Raw genomic sequence first — 12154 nt, forward strand, 5'->3', positions numbered from 1 at the left:
CCACGTCCAAAGATTAATTTGTATCCAAAATCTAGACGTATATCATTTAGTATGTCGACCAAGTAATACCTGTTTTAAATTTATTCTATTTATAAAATTATGCGTTTAGTAATATTTCAAAAAGATAAATGTACATGTAAAATATATTTCAATAAAGTAATAACAATTATAATAACAATATTAACAATATAACAATTATAACAGTTATAATAATTATAAATTTAATATTTAATTATATAGTATTTAAAAAAAAATAGATTTTAGTATACCGCGCTGTTTTTAATAAAATACAGATTTTAATGAACAACGTACTTGTACATTTAATATTGTCGGTACATTTAATAGCATAGATATGTATAGTGCTTGATTGGAATTTGTTATTATGTTATCAATAATTCTTATTACAAATAATATTTTGAAACTAATTATACGTACTCAGATAGCACACAATATTTATGATAAATATTAATAAATATTTTTTATGAATATTATAGAAATATTTTATACATATTTTATATATATATAACGGAAAAAGATTATAAAAATCTTTATCAAAAATATTGTTAAACTATTTTCTAAAATATTGGTTGCGACTTGGATGGATGACCGCTTCAAAATTTCCAAAAAAAATTCCTAAGAATGGAATTTTTTTGCGAAAACTGTTTTTTAAAATATAAAAATATTGTTTTACTCATTGGGATTATGTGGTGTAATATAATATTTAGGCGGATATTTCAAATATTTTCAAAATAATTATCATAAATCATAAATATTTTTGAAACATTTATGATAAATATTTATGATTAGTCCAATCTACGGCCATAAAAACATTTATTAAATGTTTTGATAAATGTTTATAAAATATTAAAATAAATATTATAAATATTTAGTAAATATTTGATAAATATTTTGTGCTATCTGGGTAATGTATGGTATTATCATAATACTGATATATTATTACAATTTAGCAAACAGATAATAATTATTGATATTGTAATACATATAATAATGATAATAATAATAATAATATATAATATTTTTTGACGACATCATATCTTGGATCTTTGGCTTAAAAGACAATTTAGAAAATATTAAAAGATTAGACAGGGATCAAAATAATATTGGAATACTAATGTAAAATATTGTGAGCCATTAAAAGAGCATTTTCTAAAATGTTTGCACGCTCGTTTTTATTATATAATTGAATTAAATACTAATGCTAAAGATTTTATTATTGCCACTGTATGTCACCCAAAATAGAAGCTTTGTTGAATACTTCCAAAAAAGTTTAAAAGATAGTAAATTACAATTTATTAAAGACACAGTAATCACTGTGATTGAAACAGTAAACAATGGAATTTTAGTTACTTTGACGAGCAATAATAAAGTGTACAGTAATGAAAAAAAGCAATAGTTTTTTAGTTTTATAAACACTTTATTATCTACTTCCTCATCTCCAAATACTGTTGGTTGAAATGGAATTTCTGCAATATGTAAACGATAATGACATTTCGCTGTAAGTCTTAATAAATACTCAACAATTAGAACGTTTGTTTAGTTTTGCTGGATTAATATTATCACCTCGTTAAAAAACGATATCTTTGAAAAATATGTTTTATTGAAAACAAATAAATAAATTATATAAAAATTATGCTGTTATAAATTTATTACTAGCAACTAAAAATATAAAGAATTTCTTACTTAAGGTACCTAAGCCGAATAAGATCCACCTAATTAATTTTACTTTTTATAAATTCAATTTACAAAGATATTGAAATGAACTAAATGAGAATAACATGTTTATTTCAATTACTCACCAAATTAAAATTATCTTTTATGTAAAACATTTTTAAATAAATAAAAAAAAAATCTTTTTAAACTCTGACATTGGGCCTTATTAAATCTTTATGTTTTTAATAAGGTCCAAATTAAAAATTAATTGAAAATAACAAAAGAATTAAACATTATTTTTCAACTCACTTTTAAAATGATTATTACTCACAAAGATAAAGTTTTTTAAAATTTATTTTACTGTAAAACACCACAATTATTTTCTATTTTGTCTATAATTGGTATTTTAATTTTAAAAAGTTTTAGTTATTTGAGTGCAATTTTAGTTTATGGAAAGTTAGCGTCATTGAAAATCGTTATTCTCTGTTGCAAGCCACATACATAATAAACAAATGACAATGGCTAAGGAATTAATTCTGGTAAGATGATCTATGCCTGAAATTAAATGAAACAACACAAATGAAAAATTCTTATATTAAAGACACTTATTTTCACTTTTTTTAGAGCCATTCTATTGAACACGCAGATGTGAATTTAGACAAAACGCTTTCTGTTTTTAATCCTGATTCAATCCAAGAAGAAAAAAAGCGATTCAAAAAGACAGAAGAAGGTACATCAATTTCGGATCCAAGAAAACCGACTAAATGTAGCCGGCACATCCTTTCTTTTAAATCATTAGAAAAATTAAAAATTTTAGTTCGTAATTCTCATTTTGATTTACTTTTCTCGTGCTTAATTTGAAACTTATATATAGCAAATTTGATGCATATGAAGTACGCATTAGTGCATTTTAAAGCCGTTGTACACTGATTTAATCTAAAAATAAACTGCAAATACATCGACTGATAAAATTTCTAATACTTTTATTTTATCAAATAAAAATATATTGAAAATTTTGTAATTTAATCTATTTATACATAAGTACATATATTTATACATAAGCACATTTATTATTTACATTAATTTATATACGTTGATTTTAATATGCACTGGTGCAGTTCAACCGAATTCGCTATTATAGATGTACATTTATATAAATTTGCTATACATATTCAGTGATAATCATTATTCATTTTTTTTATATTCTTTTAAGACTTTGAGGAACTACTAAAAAATCAATCTTTAAAAAGTAATGCCGCTCTTGATAATTTTAAACAAAAAGGAATGCTCGCAGATTCGGACAGATCTGCTATAACTGAAGCTGTCGCTAATACTCTTCTCCGTCTGACACAATTGTAAATGTTAAATTTCTAAATTTTTCTATGAAATAAAAATCTTCTGAATTTTGTTTTTCGGTTTTTTTTTTGCAAACGGCTTCAATCTTATATTTTAAAATTGTTATATATAATTTTTAAACTATTTTTAATTATTTAATAAAAAATGTTACTTTTTTTTAAATCAAGAAACTTAAAAATAATCTTCTATTATTAATTAACTCAAATTAAATTAAAACGTTCTAAATAATGTGCTCCTTTTTTATGTAATGATCGTGGTAACCAAGTAGAATATTTGTTTGCAATGTCTACAACTTTCCGTTTGTGATCCAAATATAGTGGATTTTCTTTTCTTCAGAGTTTCGATCCACTCTTTCAAAAATGAGGGTGAAGATAATGATGCTAATGATTCTTCCGGTAATGGACACACTGGGACACTGATGTACAATCATCAAACTGTCATCAATATTTTCTTCATATGGGAGCATTAGTTCTTCATCTTCAACGAGAGTCATGTCATCCACTATATCGACAATGCGGTTATATATTTTGCGTGACCTATAATTATTGCCATTTCCGATAAAAATTTTTTTATAGACTCTTCTGGAATGTAATTTTTTTCAACAAGCAACTTCTCGCTTATTTTTATAGCATTTTTTAAGAACAATTTATTATAAAAATCTTGTTGCTCTTCTTCATTTGAAGCGTTTATTGACGAAATATCTATAACGTTCATAAATAAGCGTAAATATCTTTAGCAAATTTGCATTTGTCTAACCCTCCTGATAGTCAAATAATTGCAAGTTGTCGACAACTTATCACAAATATTTTCATATTTATCAGCAAAGCAACAGAAGGGGGTATCCTATTATCATTACGATCTTGCCAGCAATAGTTTTTAAAATATAATACCGGTAAGTTCCCAACTACTTATTAGCATTATACTTATCACAAGTTATAAATGGGAATTGTTGCTCACATGTTGCTGTCATGTTGCTCACAAATTGCTATAAACAATTTTTTTAAATATAGTAATGGTTAAGTAAGTTCTAAACAACTTACGGCAATATACTTATTACAGATCGACTTCAATGATTTTTCTACATTTCCTCAACAATAAAACTCAGCATATTGGTACTGAATTGACTAAAACATTTTCTTCTCATTAAATAAAAAGCAACGTAATAGCAATTAATGAGCAAATTAATGTGTGCAATGCTTTGCTTTAGATTGAGTTATCATGTTTTGCTATCTAGGCCAAAGGACGACTGCGTCGAAACTGTGTTGTTATTGTTCATTGTAAGCAAAGTGTTTTGCAGGGATGGGAAGTAATTTGTTACTTGTAACAAAGTTACAGTTAGCGTTACATTTCTTTGGTAACTGTAACTTAACTTCGTTACTTTTTTCCATCTGTAACTATTAACTTAACTTAGTTATATTTTTTGTGTAATTCGTAAATAATTTAATAGTTACCGTTATAGTTACTTTATATATTTCACTTATTTGTCAATATAGACTGCACTCGGAAACATCACCTAAGTGTCATCGTGTATCATTTTATATCTTTGTTTAATATTCGGTGAACAAGCATAAAGTGATATATGAGGTTACACGAATCATGTTTCCAAATGTAGCTTTAATGTGATTGGTTAGATCTGAAAGTAGGAATAAATTTTAATTATGCGCTTATACTTAATCGCTTATTGTTAGTAACTAAGTGAAGTTGAACAAATGTTTAGCATTGGTTGTTCTGTAATAACACCATGTACAGAGAAAGAAATCATCTTCATGATGATATAAATGAATATCAATTTTTTCAAAAAAAAAAAATAAATAAAAATTTTTAGTAAAATTTTAAAATTGTATTCCTTTTTGTAGCGTTACAGAACTACATACATATATTGTCATTTCCTTTTCATGCTGTATTTGTTTTACTTCATACATTGCTTATCATTGCGTGCTGTACCTTTTTCTATTTTTTTCAAATAAAATTGTATAATATATAAATATAAACCAATCTTTGTTTTTGTATTGATTTTTCTGATCATTAAAGAAAAATATTAGTTTACGTTTTGATCGACGTTACTTGAACAGAATGCCTTTGGATTTAAGCTCTATGTATATCTAGTCTTATCCTTGAGAGAAATTCGAATTTAGTCTGCAGTTCACGTACCTTTTACGTGTACGTACATATAAATAATTAATAAAGACGTATTTCATGCATCTTACATAATTAATGATATAATACATGAGATGCTTTTCAGCAAATGATACAAATCAACATAGGAATAATTTTTATTTTTGTTTCTCACTGAATTTCAAACAATAGCGTCATTAAATTTGACAATATGTTCCAATATAAATAAAATAATTAAGTAATGTTTGAAATATAAGAATATAGTATTTAAATGAGCATTAAAATATTGCAAGAAGAACAGAAGAGTAACTGAAAAGTAACTTCTCGTTACTTTTTGAACAACTGTAATTATAAGCTATTTGTTAAAGTCAGTAATTTGTAACGATAACTAATTATTTTTTGGAAGAAAAAAACCGTAATTGTAACTAGTTATTTTTATTTACAAAGTAACTTTCTCAACCCTGCATTTAATGTATATCAGATATCAAATATTACTTAAAAATCCATAAATTATTTAAATAAATATTATTAACATAATATTTGCTCTTCTAGCACTTTATACAAGTTAAAATACAATGTGGTGATTATGTAGTGTGGTTACGTAGTCCATTCAGAATTTTGCGTCGTTTTATCATTGATATCTTAATAAATCGATATAAACTTTTTTTTTAAATATTGCTCAGTATTTTATTTACTTATAAACAAAGTTTCAGAATATTGGCAATGTTGCTGTTTTATAATTTTGTTGACATAAGCGGAAATGTAATGCTACACCAAGAATGCATGCAAAATTTCAAATAACTCGTAAACGAGTTAGAGGATCGAATTCAGATTTCAAACATGTGTTCAGATAATAAATAGAAAGGATTTATCAAATTTTTCAAGGCATTATCAATGATAGAACGTTACCCGAACGATGCCCGACGTAGATCGGGAGCATGTATATGCAATATTGATAACTGCGAGTGGCGAGCCCGCGCTGATACCGCATCGCAAGTGCTCGGTATAAACTAGGCTTTTGTATACTAACCAGAAAATAGAGAGCAGATATTTCGGTCGAACTTTCCCGTTCGCCACAGTGCCGGCGGCGCGGCGGCTCTACATCGCACGAATTCATTATGAGATGCGTTAAATAGAAAAGTATGCTAATGTCAATCGAAAGTTATATGCCCAATTTCGACACCTCAATTTGGCCTAGTTTACACCGAGCACTTGATACACGTACTAATTAGTAATTTTTTATTATTAAATGCGCGGCGGCTCTACACCGCACGAATTCATTATGAGATGCGTTAAATAGAAAGTATGCTAATGTCAATCGAAAGTTATATGCCCAATTTCGACACCTCAATTACGACAGTCTTCCGTGCCGACTGTCCGGAAGTAACGGTTTTTTCTTACGGTTAAAATGTCAAACGATCGTCGATAAAAAAAAATGAAAAGTTGAAAGAAATAAGACGCATTTGTCTTCTCAATAACTGATAATTATACCTTTGTTTAATTTTTAATTATATCTGTTATATTTTGAATGTCTTCAATTTTTAATATATACATGTATTCTTTACAAATTGTGTTATTTCGCCATTGAATAAAATGTAAAAGATCGAGACTTATTATCACAAGAGGTAAGTTGGCATTGCATTTTGGTTTTGTATTTATGGCGAAAAAAATAATAGAAAAATTATCAAAAAAATGTCTCTTTTAAAAGTACTATTTCTAAAGTTATATTTAAATTAAAATGTTACAGTAAAAAAAAAAAAAATCTGATTCAGGAGAAAACAAGTAAATTTCTAAATGTTTTAAAATTTCATATTATTGTCCTTTAGGTTGAGAAAATAAATCTGAGTTACATGTTATTGAAAAAAAATTTCTAATATTGTATGACATATTATTCTGACATCAAACAATTGAGAATAAGGCTAATAAGAGTCAATGCGTGTATAGGTGTGCAATCAAAATTATTAATGTTCTTATAACTATTTATTCATCTTAAGCAAAATAACAAAATTAATCGAACAAACGTTTCGCTTTAGAATCATCTTCAACGTATCAATATAAAAACAAATTCCAGCCGTCATCAGTCACCATTCTCAATTGTTTGTTGTTTTAATTTTCAAGAGTTTTGAGTTACATATTATTATTTTATATTATTCTGAATAATGGTAATTCATTATAATTAATGAAGATATAGTTCATAAATTCTAATTGTTACAAATTACAAAGTTTATAACGTTTTATAGTTAACTAGCATTAATATTGTATTTTCTTGATAAATTTTCATACTTTTGCTTTAAAAGAAAGTAATCAACTTCCTGAGAAAATATACATAAATCATTAAAAGTTTAAGTATAAGTTTCTTATTTGCTTATGCAACCTAATATGTAATAGTATTATAATAGACACACCCACAATTTTACTTAATGGAAGTGGAGGACTAATTTGACGCTATTTTCAATCGCGATTTTGTTGCTAAAACTATTTAAACATAAAGACTAGAGATGGAACGCATTAAATAAAGATTATTTAATTCCGATAGATGCCATTTTGATTTTTTGTTGCGATGGGTATTCTAGTTTAACAGACAGATATTAAGTAGGAAGTACTAAAAATAATAAAAATTATAAATTTCTCGATCGCCATCTATTTTTAGTGATTTTATTGCTCACAAAATAATTATTGAATTTTATGCTTTTATTTTTTATTATATTTTGCTTCACCTCCATTTACGAAAAACAGCTTCTGTATCCCGTAACAATACGTAACAATAACTTTAAATATGTGAAAAATACAGATAAAAATACGAGAAATAATAATTTTAGAAATTTCTTCATCAAAATGTCTCTTTCTAAAAACAGGGGTCATAAACTCAAAAAACAGTTTGTTTCCAAAAGAAGATCAAAATTAATATTTTTCTGACCCAAATAATAATGGAGCATAGATTCCTTTATAATTTTATATTTTTAAAGAATAAAGAAATTATTTAAATCTGTCTATTTATCTGTTCTGTGAACAGTAAAATTTTATGAAATACGAAATTGTATCATAAATTAAATCAATTTAAATTGTTGATTATTAAAATAAATCGATCTTATTCGATTTGAATCGATTCAGTTTGTTCTTTGTTCGTTCTTTGGTTATTCTTAACTTGGTGAAACATTGTCATGCAAAAATTAATGAAGAAATATTCTTTGAAGTTAGTTTTCTAAACTTAAAAAAAAAATAAAAGTTTGTACAACGATTTTTTACAATTGATACAATAATTTTAAATTCTTTATTGTACACATTTGTAACATGTAATCAATACAATATTTATACTGAGTTATTGAAAGAACTTACAAAAGAACGATGTAATTATAGTAATGCAACTAATGATTCTAATATTACGCTTTTCGAAACAAATGCAAATAATACAACATGCGACAATATAATTAGTTCTACTAAGGACGGTGTACAGACAAAAAACTTTATATTTTTATTGTCCACTGTGGACAATTTGACGATCTTATAATAAATCGCATATAATATTCGACTACGTATATGGGAAGCTGTTAGTACAAAGAAAATATATGGAACAGTACAAATTTAAAATGTGGTTCTAATTTTAAAAACCATTATATTGCAACAGATACTATGTCAGGTTATATAAATGGTATGTAGTGTGACAATTATTTATTGTGTAATGTATATATTTTTATTATATTCATTATTAATTTTTTATACAAGTTATGTCAATTATGAGATAAACAGCATAAGTTTTTACTGTCTCATTTTGTATACGTACATACGCATGTAGGTACACATAAATCAAAATAAAATATAAGAAAATAGTTTAATAAAATTAATTTTCACAATAAATAAGACTGTATATGTACATACAATATAATCAAATAAAAATAGGCCAACAGCGATCTTAATAGGATCTTAATGCTTAATTTTTTTATGTAATTTTCATATACGAGTTCTTCTTTATACGTTGACCTTTCCTAACGTTCACTTTATACGTCTTCAATTATTATGATAAATATTATTGATTCACTATTGGTCGAACTGATTAAGACATACGCACGAAATGCAGAGAAATCTAAGTTACTGGCTGAAGTAATATATCAATATTAATATTTCGAATTAGAGAAGAGAGAATTTTAATATAATGTAATAATAATGTAATGTGTTAGCATTAATACCCATCCGACTTTTCGGTCCTAAAGTTAATCCTTGGCTTTATTTTTTTATAACAAATTCTTTATAAATTTTTTTAAGAAACAAATCTTTTACTGGCATCATTGCCATATATATTAAATACTCATTAGCATTGTTACTATTAAATTGACTTTTTATTTAATAATATGGTATTATTATACTATTTCTCGTACAACTTATAGTTGTTTTAAGAAAATTTGTTCGGCGTACGGTTTCATGAACTTGAAAATTTTATATAAAATCACACAAGATATATCAGCATTAAAATCTAGCTATAACCATTAAGGCTTTTCGATTGTTTAGTTGAGCACTAATATTATTAAATTGATAGTTAATTTAATACTGTGATTTGTGATGTTATAATACTCTATTCTAGTTCAATTAAAAAAAATTGTAAGAAACAACTGCAGTTTAAAGAATTGGTATATGAAAATCACATAGAAAAATTAAGCGCTAAAACTTTGCTATGACCACTTTTCGCTTATCTTCATTTTATTTACTAATATTGTTTATTTGTTTAAATTAATTTATATCAATTAATAAAAATTAGAACACAAATAAACATTACGTAATAAAAATATAAAAAAATTTTTTTGAAGATATTTCATATACGTATAGAAAATTATCTATATAAATAAAAATAAATGTTCGTTTGTTTAAAATCTTAAATCTCCGAAAGTTCTTCAACGAATGCTTTGAAATTTTGACACAACGTTGCATTCGAATATGCGTTTTTATATAAAAATTAATTAGATCGAGCCACAGCAACGCGTGGCGGAGTATATCTAGTTTATTAATATAACAGACCTAGGCTGCTTTAGAGCTCTGCCTAAGCAGAACGATTGATTTATTATCTCAGGACAAGTTTTATGATTTAAGTCATCGTCTTTAGTAACGCTCAATAATTGTCTTGTGTCTCAAGTCTTGAGTTACAAACAGAATCTCTTTTTAGTTTAAGACTTGAGACAGAAGACAGTTATTGTGCGTTACTAAAGATAAAGACTTAAGTCGTAAAACTTGTTTTAAAATTATAAGTCAACCATTCTTCTTAGGCCCTTACCGTCATTTTTGTTTCGACATAGACCAGTGGTACGTCCTTTCAAATGACAGCACTCGAGCGAAAGAGCATTTGATAAAACGGTACAGAATAATAAGGCGCGTTTGTATATTGAAATGTAGATGGTATATATACAAATTAAGAATAAAAATTTTGATAATATTTTTAACAAAATTAAGTTGATTCTGAGAAACATCCCTAATAGCACATGATATCAAACGAATAATGTGATATTTTAGAAATATACGCACGATATCGTGATATTGTACAAATGTTTGTACGCAAGATCTAGAATATTTTTTTTTTACATGAGTAATATATTTGCAAAATGATAAAATAGTAAAGAATTGTATAATAATAGAAACGGGGTTTACGGATACTTTTTCACGCATCGCACCGCGACTTTCGTTACTTTCTTTCACGAACGAAATCGAAAACGAGCATTCTAATTAAGGCTTGAGGGAAAGTTGACAAGAGAAATTCTTGACATTTTAATAAAATTTTATGTGTGTATAGTATTTACTCACACTTTTACCATAGTAAAGCAGTTCGTTGCGGATATATGGCATTCTTGAGAAAATAATTTTTTTTCAAAGTACAGATATGTTTTTGGACTGATAATGTAACAACACAATGATAATAAGAAAGTCTTTTTTGGTCGCAGCTAGATCTTAGTGCCTATATTTATTCGTGTGATTTTATATATTTCTTCGAATTCAACCAGAATGTGCACCGCACTTTTTCTGGTTGTAACACAGCATGTCAAATAAGAATTAGTAATATTACGATTTTTATTAAATTAATCAATTTAGTATAATAATTTTCAGGGGGGAATGAGTATATAGATAAAAATCAGCATCAATTATTATATTCAGTTTTAAATTAGTTTTATTTATTTTAAGTATTTTTTAACACATTTATTAAATAAAAAAAAAAAGATTTTTCTGACTAAAAAAAATTGAAGTTTTATTGTTTAAATTATGTAAACTATATAATATTACAGTTTTATATTATTGTTTGCAAATGTGTAATCGTAAATAATTGTATTTAAAAACAACTTAATATACATGTCAAATGAATGTACTTAAGACCAAAAAATAATTTAAAAAATTGGTTTTTATTTTTTTTTTTTGGTACGTTCCACCAAATAAAAAAATCTAAAAAAATATTGAATATAATATGTCATATCTTATCTAAAATTAGCATTTTATTGTGTAATAGTACTCACAGTATAATATTTTACAAATTGCACAATATACTTCAGAAAAACTTTTAATTTACCCAATATTTTACACAAACCTTTCAATATAGCTAGTCTACAAACGATAATATTGTATGATAATGTAAAGCATCTACAAGCCGTTTTTAAAATTAAATTTTAACGAATATTGTGCAATATTCTCGTGCAATAAACTTTATATTATTATTGTCTATTGTGGAATTTTTAACAATATTATAATAAATCGTACATACGCATATAATACGAAACATGAAGAAATCCAAGTTCCTGGCTGAGATAATGTTCGCAATAAATTCCTTATAATATTTTGAATACACACACACACACACACACACACACACACACACACACACACACACACACACACACACACACCCAATAGATGACTTTTCGGGATGGGTATTAATAGTGTTGGGAAAATTACTCTAAAAACGTAATGCGTTATCGATACCGTTACTTTTTTGTAAAAAGTAACTCGTTACCCAAGGAATACACTAAAGTCAACAAAAAATCAA

At 26.0% G+C, this 12154-nt stretch overlaps 1 long non-coding RNA gene across 1 annotated transcript; it reads left to right on the forward strand.

The window, feature by feature from the left end:
* The first annotated feature begins 2094 nt into the window (after positions 1–2094).
* Positions 2095–6914, forward strand: LOC120358308. Its single transcript, XR_005575277.1, has 2 exons — positions 2095–2401; positions 3364–6914. It is a non-coding gene; the product is annotated as an uncharacterized LOC120358308 (long non-coding RNA).
* Positions 6915–12154: the final 5240 nt, after the last annotated feature.

This window comes from Solenopsis invicta, chromosome 7, assembly GCF_016802725.1.
Source record: "Solenopsis invicta isolate M01_SB chromosome 7, UNIL_Sinv_3.0, whole genome shotgun sequence".
In the NCBI taxonomy this organism is placed as follows: Eukaryota; Metazoa; Arthropoda; class Insecta; order Hymenoptera; family Formicidae; genus Solenopsis; species Solenopsis invicta.